Below are 15,420 nucleotides of genomic sequence, written 5' to 3'. Positions count from 1 at the left end.
CCCTATGGCCACACATTTGAAGTGTGGCCAATTGTGTCTAAGCTATGAAGTAATTTGTATTATATATTTATATAAGCCATGCGTTTGCATTCAATAAAATACAGTTTTGTATATATCCCATAATCACGTACGAAGATCTCAAGCACTCAATTATGTAAAAAATAACAAAAGAATAATTCCAATGCATATACTTGCAACTTCAAAAAAAGATTAAATCTTGTGTAATACAACGAAGCAAATTATTTCAAGGTTCATGCTTGTAACTTTACAAAATCAAATGAATTATTGTAGTATCAGGAATTACTAAAATCATAATTGTCCCAAGTCTTCATCGTTAAATTTCAATAGATCAAATAGTCCTTTGGCACCATTTTTAATTGCCCACCAGAACTTTCCTACAAAAAAATTAGTAATTAGATAGAAATCCATAGTAAGCAAGTGCAAACTCAGAGCAATGTGGTAGATTTTTTCCTTTGGGGACTCGGAACAATACTATCACATATAAGAGATATACATATACACGACTAAAACAAATGACAGAAGTAGAGGAAAATCTATATATGTTACAATGCTAAGATGAAAATGTAATCGAATGAATCGAGTAACAGAACCTATGGACAAAAATCATGTTTTATTGGCCATCCTCATTTGTTTTCTTAGCATCCAGACATCTAGTTATATTCTCTCTAGAGTAGTAAGATTTTGTTGCTTCCTTTCGTTTAATTGATGTATACTGATGTACAAACTAGATTAGTGGATTTCTTTTTCAAAAGGAACGTTAACTTTAGCATATATCATATACTCAATCAACTCACTTTCAATTAAGCTAGGAATAACCAAATACAAACACATTACCCAAACCAAGGATGTTGCTAGCTAGAATTTGGTATTTCCGGTCTGTTATTTGATTAATAGTTTTTGAGATAGAAATGTAATCTACTAGTGAGTATCTCTTACAGGTAACTATAATCACTTAGCTACCATTGATATCTTAGAATCTGGCAAGAAATTAAAAGCGTAGGTACAACTTCTATTCCATCAACCCTCCAATTTGTATAGAGACAATACTTAAAAACTTCCATCTGACAATTTGTTAACTCAATTTTACCTCAGGCAATATTAGTCTCTACATTTTAAATACCTATCATAGCAAAGATAATCATGTAGATCTCTATTCACGTAAAAGCTGAGCTAAACAAAGGGAATGGAGGGCATTTAAAATATTTTGTGTAATAGTAAGTGAGTGAAAAAGATATACTTGTTGGGAAGCGAATACCTTTATTTACTTGGCATCCTCTTTCAATTCATACTTGTTGGGGTTATCAGGAAAAAACTCATTTCAAGATATCTGAAACTTAATTCTCAAACAATCAGATTTATATTTGTGTACTTCCCATTCTGGCAAACAGAAAATAAGATAGTAAGTCAAAGAAGATAAATCCAAATTTACCTCTTCAGTTGAACTCATAAAGGAAGATCTTAAGCTGAGACAATACACAATAGAAAGCAAATTAACAATAGAAATCTGCAAGTTTCATGTGATAACCCAAAAGGTCATCTTTCAATTTAATAATTATTTCTGTGTCCTAAGACCTCAAAAAGCAATATTCATCATTCATCGACGTGCGTGCACAGTCCGTATAATTTTCTGGAAAGTTTTTATATGAAAAATTGATTAAAATGAGAAATAAAGCCTTTAAAACTCAACTGAGTTGACTTTGGTCAACATTTTGAGAAAACGGACTTGGATCAGTGTTTTGATAGTTCCGGTAGGTCCGTATCGTGATTTGGGACTTGGGCGTATGCCCGAAATTTAATTCGGAGGTCCCCAGCTCGAATTATCGCATGTTGTCGAAATGTTTAAGTTTACAGGTTTAATGACTTAAGAGAATTAACTAATGTTTGACTTTGTTAATACCGGGTCCGTATTTTGGTTCCGGAACCTGGTATAGCTCCATTACTATATTTATGACTTGTCTGCCAAATTTGGTGAGAAACAGTGCTGGTTTGACGTGATTCGGGCATCAGGTTGTTAAAATAGAAATTCTAAAGTTTCTTAAAAATTTTATTTGATTTGGTGTTTGATTCGTAGTTCTAGGCATTATTTTGGTGTTTTTATCGTGCGAGCAAGTTTGTATGATATTTTTGGACTTGTGTGCATGTACGGTTTAGAGCCCCGAGGGCTCGGGTGAGTTTCGGAAAGCCTAAGGACCTTTTGAACTTTGGAAAAAAATCCGATTTTTGAGCTTCAGCTGTCATCTGGTGCATGGTGCTTCGCGATCGCGAAGAGGAAATTGTGAGCCGTGATTTTTACCCTTCGCGTTCGCGAAGATAGGCACGCGATCGCGGAAGGTTAGCTCCCAGTGCATCGCGAACGCGTAGAGTTGATCGCGTCCGCGAAAAGGAAATGAGGCACAAGTTGGGGCACTCAAATTTGTTCTTCGTGTTCGCATGAAGCGGTCCGCAATCACGAAGGTCTACAGGGTTATGCTTCACGTTCGCGTCTGGGATGTCACGTTCGCGTAGTGCAAATTGGCAGCATGTACAAATTATGCTTCGCGAAGAGTAAAATGGACCTGGGCTGAAGTAGTTCTACGCGATCGCGAACGAATTCTCGCGATCGCGATGAGTGAAAATCTGGACAACAGAACTTAAGTTCTGGAAATGGGAGTTCGTCCCATTTTCTACCATTTTCGATTTTGAGCTCGGGTAAGATGATTTTTGGGCGATTTTTACGGAAAAACATTAGGGTAAATGTTCCTTATCCTATATTGATTATATTCCGTGATTCCAAACTCATTTACATCATAAATCCGTGAATTTATGAAAGAAAAAACAGATTTTTGTAAAATCTTTTAAAAATATAAAATAAAGATTTGAAAGCCAATCTGATGTCGGAATTTGATAATTTTTATATGGTTGAACTCGTATCGGAACGGGTGTTCGGATTTCGTAAGTTTTTCCGGCATTCGAGAACGTGGGTCCTATTGTTAATTTTTGAAATAAATTTCGAATTTTAATCCGGAAAAATTAGTAAATTCATATGAAATTAATTCCTACGATTTGTATTGAATATATTAAATTGTTTATGACTAGATTTGAGGATTTCGGACACTAATGCGCAAGGCAAGGGTGTATTGGAAACTTGAATTTGGTTGCGAAGCGAGGTAAGTGTCGTGGTTAACCTTGACTTGAAGGAATAGAACCCTTGAATTATTTGCTACGTGAATTTCATGTGTAACGATGTATAAGCAAGGTGACGAGTGCTTATACTTTGTCAAATTAATTATTTGCTTAAGTATTTAAACATATTAAATTATTTTAAGACACGAATTAATTTTTATAATAATTGTTTCTCTCTTATTCCTTATCAAATATTAATTCTTGAACTCCTGCAATAATTGTTACATGCTTATTTGATTTATGTGTCTTGAATTGCTACTTGACATTTAGCATATTAAAAATTAAACTGCATACGTTTTCCCTGATTTCTATAATTAATTGTCACTTGTCATTGTTTGTTTCATAAATAAATTATAATTATTGTATGCCTTGATGTTTAATAGTTTCTCATTGAACGTGGTATTTATTGGAGTATGTTTATTACATTTAAGAGTTGTTAAAATATATGGGGGGATCGGGTTGCACGCTGCAATGGAAATGAAAATAAATATATTGGGGGATCGGGTTGTACGCCGCAACAGATTTATTTAAAAGTTTATATTAGGGGATCGGGTTGCACGCCGCAACAGAGTTATTCTAAGTTTATATTGGGGGATCGGGTTGCACGTCGTAATGGAAACAATTTAAGGGATTGTAATTGCTGAATTGACTTTAATTATTGATATTATTTACCGGTCTTACTACCATTCCCATTATTATTATTATTATTATTATTGTGTACAGGTTAATGTAAGCGACCTGCCTTAGCCTCGTCACTACTTCGTCGAGGTTAGGTTCGGCACTTACCAGTACATGGGATCGGTTGTACTGATACTACATTCTGCACTTCTTGTGCAGATTTCGGAGTTGGTCCCAGCGGCGTACTATAGATTTGCCCGGATACAGCTGCCAGTGGAGACTTGAGGTATAACTGCACAGCGTTCGAAGTTCTGAAGTCCCCTTCTATCTTATCTCAACTGTGTATTATATTTCAAACAACTTGAATTTTATTCAGACCTTTATTTGTATTATTCTAGAAGCTCGTGCACTTGTGACTCCAGTTCTTGGATGGTATTTAGATATCGCGATTATTATGGATTATTCACTTTATTTCAGACTTAATTTCCGCATTTGTTTCCATGTTATTAATTAATTTAAAATTTTGTTAAAATGGCTAGTTATATTCTAACGTTGGCTTGCCTAACAAGTGAAATGTTAGGCGCCATCACGGTCCCAAAGGTGAGAATTTCGGATCGTGACAGTTGGTATCAGAGCACTAGGTTACATAAGTCTCACGAGTCACGAGCAAACTTAGTAGAGTCTACGGAGACGTCTATACTTATCTTTCAGAGGCTATGAAATTTAAGAACAATATCACTTCTTTCTTATCATGTCGTGCGATTTTATTCTATCATCGATAATTAAACCATTCTATTATTATTCTCTCGCAGATGGCGAGAACACGTAATACATCTACCGACGGACAGGGACCAGAGCCCCTGGTGGCAACTATGGCCAGGGGTAGAGGTCAAGGTCGTGCTAGAGGCCGAGGCAAAGATAGAGCTCAGTCTAGAGATCGAGCAGCCGCACCTGTTGTAGAACCTCGGGTGAATCTTCAGGAGGAGGTTCCAGTTCATACTGTACTAGTTGGACCAGTTCAGGTCCCGGAAGGATTCATAACTACTCCAGTGCTTCAGGACGCTCTAGTCCGTTTGGTAAGTCTTATGGAAGGCGTGGCCCAGAATGGTACATTTCTAGTGGCACCAGCCGTCTCACAGGCTGGGGGAGGAGCACAAACTTCCACTACTCCCACTCCGGAGCAGATGGCTCCCCAGAATCAGGCTCCAGCAGCCCCGCCAGTTGGGGTAGTTCAGCCAGTTGTTGCAGCACAGGTCGGTGATAGGCCCGCCATGTCTTTTGAGGCCTTATTGAGACTGGATAAGTTTACCAAGCTTTTTCTAGTTCACTTCAGTGGTACACCTTTGGAGGACCCACAGGATTATCTTGACCGCTGCCATGAGGTGCTGCAGAACATGGGTATAGTTGAGACCAATGGGGTCGATTTTGCTATATTTCAAATGACGAATTCCGCCAAGAGGTGGTGGAGATATTATACATTAACCATACCAGTTGGATCGCCTACATTGACCTAGGAGCAGTTTTCACGACTATTTCTAGAGAAGTTCCTCCCTATCACATTAAGAGAGGACTATCGCATGCAATTTGAGCGTCTACAGCAGGGCAGTATAACTGTTACTCAGTATGAATCCCGTTTTATGGATTTAGCCCGTCATGCTCTCCTTTTACTACCTACTAAGGGAGAGAGAGTGAGGAGGTTTATTAAGGGAATCACTCACCCTATCAGGTTTCAGATGGACAAAGAGACCGGAAGTGAGATTTCCTTTCAGGCGGCTGCTAATGTCGCGAGGAGGATCGAGATGGTTCTTGCACAGGAGTGAGGGCAGAGGTCTGATAAGAGGTCTCGTCAGTTCGGTGGTTTCAGTGGTGCCTCGTCTGGTGGCAGGGGTAATTTTGGTAGGGGTACATCCTCCCAGACCGTTTCATTCAGCACTTCAGGCATCTCCCGGTGCTTTAAGGAGTCACAGTCCTATTATGCCTTATTCTGGGCAGCCAACATTTAGTGCACATTCAACTCATATCAGTGCACCACCACTCCAGAGTCACTACAGCGGTTATCCGGCCCGTTCGAGTCAGCTTCAGCAGCCACGGCATCAAGATAGGTGTTATGAGTGTGGGAACATTGGCCACATCAGGAGGTATTGCCCTAGGTTGTCGAGTAACAGATCTCGGCAGGATTCTTGTGCCATCATACCAGCACCGGTTGCTTCACCGCCTACTCAGCCAGGTAGAGGTAGGGGTCAGGCAGCTAGAGGTGGAGGTCGGGCCATTAGAGATGGAGGTCAGGCTGTTAGAGGTGGAGGCCAGCCAGTTAGAGGCCGTCCCAGAGACGCAGTTCAGAGTGGTGGGGCCCAGCCCCGATTTTATGCTTTTCTAACTAGGCCTGAGGCCGAGTCATCCGATGTCGTGATCATAGGTATTATTCCAGTTTGCCATAGAGATGCTTCAGTTCTATTTGATCCAGGATCTACTTATTCCTATGTGTCCTCCTATTTTGCTTCATATTTGGTTGTGCCTCGTGATTCTCTGAGTGCTTCTGTGTGTGTATCTACACCGGTGGGAGACTCTGTTGTAGTGGACCATGTATATCGTTCGTGTGTGATTACTATTGGTAGTCTTAAGACTAGTGTAGATCTTCTACTTCTTGATATGGTAGATTTTGATGTCATCTTATGTATGGATTGGTTGTCACCTTATCATGCTATATTGGATTGTCTTGCCAAGACGGTGACCCTAGCCATGTCGGGGTTACCTCGGTTAGAGTGGAAAGGAACTCCTGGTCATTTTACCAGCAGGGTTATTTCTTATATGAAGGCTCGGTGTATGGCCGAGAAAGGGTGTCTAGCCTATTTGGCTTATATTCGCGATCCCATTGCGTATGTTCCTTCTATGGACTCAGTACCAGTTGTTCGTGAATTTCGAGAAGTATTTCCTGCAGATTTTACGAGGATGCCACCCGACAGAGATATTGACTTCTGTATTGATTTAGCTCCGGGCACTCAGCCCATTTCTATCCCACCATACCGTATGGCCCCGCCGGAGTTGAAAGAATTGAAGGAGCAGTTACAAGACTTGCTTGATCAGGGATTCATTAGACCCAGTGTCTCGCCCTGAAGTGCACCAGTTTTATTTGTAAAGAAGAAAGATGGTTCAATGTGAATGTGTATAGATTATCGGCAGTTAAACAAGGCTACTATCAAGAACAAGTATCCACAGCCAAGAATTGATGACTTACTCAATCAGCTTCAGGGTGCCAAGGTGTTTTCAAAGATCGACTTGAGGTCTGGTTACCATCAGTTGAAGATTAGGGCATCTGATGTCCCTAAGACAGCTTTTCGAACTCGGTATGGGCATTACGAATTCCTAGTGATGTCATTTGGGTTGACAAATGCCCCAGCAACATTTATGGATTTGATGAATCGGGTGTTCAAGCCCTATTTGGATTCTTTTGTGATTGTATTCATTGATGATATCTTGATTTACTCCAGCAGTCGAGAGGAGCATGAGCAACATCTTCGGAGTGTGCTTCAGACTTTGAAGAATAATCAGTTATATGCTAAATTTTCAAAATGCGAGTTTTGGTTAAATTCAGTTGCCTTTTGGGGGCATGTTGTATCGGCAGAAGGCATAAATGTGGATCCTAAGAAGATTGAGGTTGTTCAGAATTGGCCTAGACCTACTTCAGTTACAGAGATCCAGAGTTTTCTGGGTTTGGCAGGTTATTATCCTCGGTTCGTGGAAGGCTTTTCATCTATAGCAAGCCCGTTGACCAGACTGACCCAGAAAGGTGCACCATTCAGATGGTCAGACGAGTGTGAGTTGAGCTTTCAGAAGCTCAAGACTACTCTGACTACGACGCCAGTATTGGTATTACCCACAGGTTCAGGATCTTATACGATATATTGTGATGCATCTCACATTGGGCTTGGTGCAGTATTAATGCAAAATGACAGGATGATTGCATACGCATCGCGACAATTGAAAGTTCACGAGAAGAATTATCATGTTCATGACTTATAATTGGCAACCATTGTTCATGCACTGAAGATTTGGAGGCATTACATCTACGGTGTCTCATGTGAGGTATTTACTGATCATTGTAGCCTTCAGTATCTATTCAAACAAAAAGATCTTAATTTGAGGCAGAGAAGATGGTTGGAGTTGTTGAAAGACTATGATATCACCATTTTGTATCACCTCGAAAAGGCTAATGTAGTGGCTGATGCTTTGAGTAGAAAGGCTGTGAGTATAGGCAACCTTGTTTATATTACGGTTGGTGAGAAACCGTTAGCTGTAGATGTCCAGACTTTGGCTAATCAGTTCGTGAGGTTAGATGTTTAAGAACCTAGTCGGGTTCTAGCTTGCACAGTCGCTCGTTCTTCTTTATATGAGCGCATCAAAGATCGACAGTATGATGATCCTTATTTACTTGTCCTTAAGGACACGGTGCGGCACGGTGATGCCAAACAGGTTGCTTTGGGGGAAGATGGAGTTTTGCGAATGCAAGGTCGTATTTGTGTGCCTAATGTGGATGGGCTTCGTGAATTAATTCTGGAAGAGGCCCACAATTCTGAGTATTCTATTCATCGAGGTACCGCCAAAATGTATCAAGATTTGCGGCAACATTAATGGTGGAGAAGAATGAAGAAGGATATAGTTGCATATGTAGCTCGGTGCCTGAATTATCAGCAAGTTAAGTACGAGCATTAGAGACCTGGTGGTTTCCTTCAGAAGTTAGAAATTCCTAAGTGGAAGTGGGAGTGTATTACTATGGATTTTGTTGTTGGGCTTCCACGAACTCAGAGAAAATTCGACGCAATTTGGGTCATTGTGGATAGGTTGACCAAGTCAGCACATTTCATTCCAGTGGCAGTTACCTATTCTTTAGAGCGGTTAGCTAAAATTTACATTCGTGAGATTGCCCGCCTTCACGGTGTGCTCGTGTATATCATTTCTTATCGAGGTATGCAGTTCACTTCGTACTTCTGGAGGTATGTACAGCGTGAGTTAGGCACGCGGGTTGAATTGAGTACAACATTTCATCCACAGACAGACGGACAGTCAGAACACACTATTCAGATATTGGAAGATATGCTTCGCGCTTGTGTTATAGACTTTGGAGGTTCTTGGGATCAATTCTTGCCACTTGCGGAGTTTGCCTATAATAATAGCTACCAATTGAGCATTCAGATGGCTCCGTATGAAGCATTGTACGAGAGGCGATGTCGTTCGCCAGTTGGCTGGCTTGAACCGGGAGAGGCTCGGTTGTTGGGTACCGATTTGGTGCAGGATGCCTTGGATAAGGTCAAAATTATTCAGTATCGACTTCGCACAGCTCAGTTTAGGCAAAATAATTATGCCGACCGTAAGGTTCATGATATTGCATTCATGGTTGGAGAAAGAGTATTGCTCCGGGTTTCACCTATGAAAGGTGTAATGAGGTTCGGAAAGAAGGGCAAGTTGAGCCCTAGGTATATTGGGCCCTTTGAAATTCTTGAAAGGGTAGGTGAAGTAGCCTACAGGCTTGAATTACCACCTAGTTTATCAGCGGCTCATCTGGTGTTCCATGTGTTTATGCTCCGAAAATATCATGGTGATCCGTCTCATGTGTTAGATTTCAACTCAGTCCAATTGGACAAGGATTTGACTTACGAAGAGGAGCCGGTAGCTATTCTAGCCTGGTAGGTCCGACAGTTGAGGTCTAAGAGTTATCCTTCAGTTCGAGTGCAATGGAGAGGTCAGCCGGTAGAAGCATCTGCCTGGGAATCCGAGTCAGACATGTGGAGAAAATATCCACACCTATTCACCAGCTCGGATACTTTTTCTAATTCTATTCGAGGACGAACGTTTGTTTTAGAGGTGGATGATAAGATAACCCAAAAGGTCATCTTTACATTTAATAATTATTTCTGTGTCCTAAGACCTTGAAAAGTACTATTCATAATTACTCGACTTACATGCGCAGTCCGTATAATTTTCTAGAAAGTTTTTATATGAAAAATTGATTAAAATGAGAAATAGAGCCTTAAAACTCAATTGAGTTGACTTTGGTCAACATTTTGAGCAAACGAACTAGGATCAATATTTTAACAATTCCGGAGGTCCCTAGATTGAGTTATCGCATGTTGTCGAAATTTTTAAGTTTAAAGGTTTAATGACTTAAGAGATTTGACTAATGTTTGACTTTGTTGATACCAGGTCTGTATTTTGGTTCCGGAACCCGATATAGATCCATTACTATATTTATGACTTGTCTGCCAAATTTTGTGAGAAACGGAGCTGGTTTGACGTAATTCGGGCGTCCGGATGTTAAAATAGAAATTCTAAAGTTTCTTAAAAAATTTATTTGATTTGGTATCTGATTCGTAGTTCTAGGAATTATTTTGGTATTTTGATCATGCGAGCCAGTTCGTATGATATTTTTGGATTTGTGTGCATGTACGGTTTAGAATCCCGAGGACTCTGGTGAGTTTCGAAAAGCCTACAGACCTTTTGAACTTTGGAAAAAAAATCTGGTTTTTGAGCTTCAGCTGTCATCTGGTGCATGGTGCTTCGCGATCGCAAAACCATTCCCGCGATCACGAAGAGGAAATTGTGAGCCGTGATTTTTACCCTTCACGTTCGCGAAGATAGGCACGCGATCGCGGAAGGTTAGCTCCCAGTGCATCGCGAACGCGTAGAGTTGATCGCGTCCGCGAAGAGGAAATGAGGCACAAGTTGGGGCACTCAAATTTGTTCTTCGCGTTCACATGAAGCGGTCCGCGATCGCGAAGGTCTACGGGGTTATGCTTCACGTTCGCGTCTGGGATGTCACGTTCGCGTAGTGCAAATTGGCAGCATGTACAAATTGTGCTTCGCGGAGAGTAAAATGGACCTGGGCTGAAATAGTTCTACTCGCGAACGAATTCTCGCAATCGCGATGAGTAAAAATCTGGACATAGAACTTAAGTTCTGGAAATGGGATTTTGTCCCATTTTCTACCATTTTCGATTATGAGCTCGAGTAAGATGATTTTTTGGCAATTTTTACGGAAAAACATTAAGGTAAGTATTCTCTATCCTATATTGATTATATCCCATGATTCCATACTCATTTATATCATGAATCCGTGAATTTATGGAATAAAAATTAGATTTTTATAAAATCTTCCAAAAATATAAAATGAAGATTTGAAAGTCAATCCGATGTCAGAATTCAATAATTTTTGTATGGCTGAACTCGTATCGAAACAGGTATTCGAATTTCGTAAGTTTTTCCAACATTCGAGAACGTGGGTCCCACTGTTGATTTTTGAAATAAATTTTGAATTTTAATCCGGAAAAATTAGTAAATTCATATGAAATTAATTCCTACGATTTGTATTGAATATATTGAATTGTTTATGACTAGATTTGAGGTTTTCGGACACTAATGCGCGAGGCGAGGGTGTATTGAAAACCTGAATTTGGTTGCGAAGCAAGGTAAGTGTTGTGGTTAACCTTGACTTGAGGAAATAGAACCCTTGAATTATTTACTACGTGAATTTCATGTGTAACGATGTATAAGCAAGGTGACGAGTGCCTATACTTTGTCAAATTAATTATTTGCTTAAGTATTTAAACATATTAAATTGTTTTAAGACACAAATTAATTGTTATAATAATTGTTTCTCTCCTATTCCTTGTCAAATATTAATTCTTAAATTTTTACAATAACTGTTACATGCTTATTTGATTTATGTGTCTAGAATTGCTACTTGACATTTAGCATATTAAAAATTAAACTGTCTATTTTCTCCCTGATTTCCATAATTAATTGCCACTTGTCATTGTTTGTTTCATAAATAAATTATAATTATTGTATGCCTTGATGTTTAATAGTTTCTCATTGAACTTGGTATTTATTGGAGTATGTTTATTATATTTAAGAGTTGTTAAAATATATGGGGGAATCGGGTTGCACGCCGCAACGGAAATGAAAATAAATATATTGGGGGATCGGGTTGTACGCCGCAACAGATTTATTTAAAAGTTTATATTGGGGGATCGAGTTGCATGACGTAACAGAGTTATTCTAAGTTTATATTGGGGGATCGGGTTGCACGTCGCAATGGAAACAATTTGAGGGATTGTGACTATTGAATTGACTTCAATTATTGATATTATTTACCGGTCTTACTACTATTCCCGTTATTATTATTATTATTATTGTGTACATGTTAATGTAAGCGACCTGCCTTAGCCTCATCACTACTTCGTCGAGGTTAGGCTTGGCACTTACCAGTACATAGGGTCGGTTGTACTGATACTAAACTCTGCACTTCTTGTGCAGATTTCGGAGTTGGTCCCAGCGGCATACTGTAGATTTTCCAGGATACAACTACCACTGGAGACTTGAGGTATAACTGCACATCGTTCCCAGTTCTGAAGTCTCCTTCTATCTTATCTCAGTTGTGTATTATATTTCAAACAACTTGAATTTTATTCAGACCTTTATTTGTATTATTCTAGAAGCTCGTGCACTTGTGACTCCAGTTCTGGGATGGTATTTAGATATCGCAATTATTATGGATTATTCATTTTATTTCAAACTTTATTTACGCATTTGTTTTCTTATTTTTAATTAATTTAAAATTTTGTTAAAATTGCTAGTTATATTCTAACGTTGGTTTACCTAACAAGTGAAATGTTAGGCGTCATCACGGTCCCGACGGTGAAAATTTCGGGTCGTGACATTTCATATGTCAAGAGATAAAGAATGAAGGAGAAGATGACAAATTGTGTATTATGCTCAACAAATCGATATACTGCAGAACATTTCCTTTCCAAAGATGGCACGCCCAAAGTTTGATTACCTAGTCGATATATATTCGCTATCAACTAATCCTCCTACAACAATTTTAAGGAGAGAAGGAAGTTAATAGCTAAAAAGTCAGTTTACCCAGCTTTACCTACCAAACATGCCAGTGAATAATACCTTAACACACCTCTGAAGTACCTTTATCTTTTTTCTCTGCCTTCCTCACTTTTGCTCTAAGTTGATCTTATTTGAGAACATGAAGAATCCTCTGTTCACTCCAGTGTTTACATGTATTATAACATATACTAAAGCAAGGAAGAAATGAATTGATGCAAAACACAATACAATCATAAGTAGGACAATATCTTTAGAATTTGATATTCCAATCACAAAGTTAAAGTCTTAATAACATCAGAACTAAATATTGTGCTAGCATCGAAAATAAATAGTATGCGTCAATTGATATATGCCAAATTGATCTACCTAACTCAGATATTGCCATGTTTATTCAATATCAAACTAGAGCCTCAGTCTTAGCTTCAGAAGCTATACAATTAATAATTAGAGAGAGAACAAATATTAACTACTAGACAATAGAATGTCAGAACAAGAATTTGTGCCCAGATTGTATAAACGTAAAAAGTTATTCTCCTCCGAAAATACAAGCGAAGGTCATCCTTCCCCCTTATGGGCTAGAGAACGTCATATAACTAAGTGAATGAACTCATTTTACAATAGAGAAAACCAAATCCCATGGTAATTGAAGTATATCTTCATCACTATCTCATATTTTTATCAATAATGCATAAAGCTTCGTGAAAATAAATACCATATCTTCTTGCATATTTTTTATTTATCAAACCTTATAATTAACAAAACATTTTAGTTTCAACTACCATACTTCAATGTATGTCATTAAGTCATAAGCATTTATACGTTTATGCTACAAAAACTTTATGTCAAACTTAAGTAGAAAACTTAGACTAACATTTTGAACTCCACAATTGGGAAGTAACACTATAATGCTTCAAATGCAAAACAAAAATATACAAAGCACTAAAGAAAGTAATTTGACAACAAAGGGCATAATAATAGTTTTACTACGGAATGAAGCAAGATGTGGTGGACCTAAAAATTGTACTATACGTACAAATCAACAAGTTATGAAAACATATAAGCATATAAGAAAAGGCAAACCAAATAGGTCCCGAAATTTCCATCTCATAAAAATACCTTCTTAATGCTTCACTTCCTTTTCAAACACTCATTATTACTTTCTGTTCATCCATATTTGATACTAAATTTATGCTTCCTACTAATTCTTTCAAATTCTTACTATTTATCTAACAAATTTCACTTCATTAATTGGCTTCGAAACCAAAATGATTTTAGCGGTAAGGATAGGTCAGACAAACATTCCATCAAACAGGTAATATGCAATGGTCAATCCCTAAAGAAATTCTGCAAAGATGCAAAGCTAGTATAGAAATGTTTAAGATCTGAACACAAGTAACTTTAAACTTAAGGCTAGTACTATGAAACAAACCTGAATGAACTCTGTGTTTGAACTTTGATACTATTGAGATTTTCTTTTTCCTCGTTGAATTTCACTGAAGCAAATATTGGCATATATAAGAGCACATTCCAGAAAGAAAATGAGATGTCACTGTAAATTTTAGGGTGGAGGGAAATTCAGCACAGGAGGTGGTAGTGTCTATGGAGATTACGGCAGAGGGGGGCAAAACGGAAAATCTAATGAGCTGATGTCTCGATTTTAGGAGGGAAATTGTTTGCACTTTGAAAATGGGGGGAAATGTTTCACGGGAAATTTAAAGGTAGGGGGGGAATTTTATTGAATTTCTTTAGCGCACACTTGTGAAGTGTTGCTTTTAGAATTACAAATACAGCTCACCTTAAAAGCGACGCAATATAAATGAATAAGTGTTGCCAATTAATTTATGTTTGGCAACACTTAAGTTGCATTGTCCTTCAATTTAAAAAGAACGTTTTGCAAGCGTGGCCATAAGATGTGTTTTCAAAAGCAATAAGCAAAGGCCACCCTTGAAAAGTGTTCCCACATATACTTTTGAAAATACTTTTTAAGCGTTGTCAAAAGTTAGTGTGCCCTTTGACCAGATTTATTGTAGTGACTGTCTAATGAGTTTTGACACTAACAATAAGTTGAATTTAAAATTTGGCACATACAGAACTCCTTTAATAGTTTTATTCCCTAAAACTATTGCATCTCCTGTATGTCTAATTTTTGCTTTACTGCCTGTAGGTAATTGTACCCCATATGTTCTATGATCTACTTTTCTAAGATTACCTAAAGCATTCTTGCAATATGTTGCATGGTGAGTAGCACTTGAGTCCACTATCCAAACATGATCATTAGCAGACATTTGCCATTAAAGTGATAATACCTACAGTATTGGAGGAACAGTTATTTGTGGTAGTCTTCTGCAACAAATTCATCAGCTGTTTGTATTGATCCTCAGTGAATAAATTTCCTTATGTTAGCAGCATAGGTGTCTGTTTCTCCTCACTTGTTGCATTGTTCACATAAGTCCTGCCTCCTGTGTTTTGCCCTTTCTTCTTACTCCTGAAATCTGGTGGATATCCCACTATTTTGTAATAATTTTCTTTGAGGTGTCCCTTATAACCACAATAGTCGCAGATTAATCCTGGCCTTTTAGGTCTAAACTCATGACCTTTTTCTGCCAGCATTGTGAGAGGATCCTTCAATGTGTCTGTGACTCCTAGAGTTCTTTGAATTTCTTCTTATGTAACTATTGCATAAGCTTCATTCACTGTGATCACAAGTCTTTTGGCAAAGACATT

The 15,420-nt window shown here is 38.4% G+C and overlaps 1 long non-coding RNA gene across 1 annotated transcript; it reads right to left on the bottom strand.

Moving 5' to 3' along the window:
* Window positions 1-660: 660 nt before the first annotated feature.
* Window positions 661-14,598, bottom strand: LOC108946028 (uncharacterized). The gene is made up of 4 exons (XR_011409914.1): window positions 14,126-14,598; window positions 12,767-12,847; window positions 12,635-12,668; window positions 661-1,525 (listed from the first exon to the last, which is right to left on the bottom strand). It is a non-coding gene; the product is annotated as an uncharacterized lncRNA (long non-coding RNA).
* Window positions 14,599-15,420: the final 822 nt, after the last annotated feature.

The sequence above is a fragment of the Nicotiana tomentosiformis genome, chromosome 1, assembly GCF_000390325.3.
Source record: "Nicotiana tomentosiformis chromosome 1, ASM39032v3, whole genome shotgun sequence".
In the NCBI taxonomy this organism is placed as follows: domain Eukaryota; kingdom Viridiplantae; phylum Streptophyta; class Magnoliopsida; order Solanales; family Solanaceae; genus Nicotiana; species Nicotiana tomentosiformis.
This window is presented reverse-complemented; position numbering and strand designations above follow the sequence as displayed.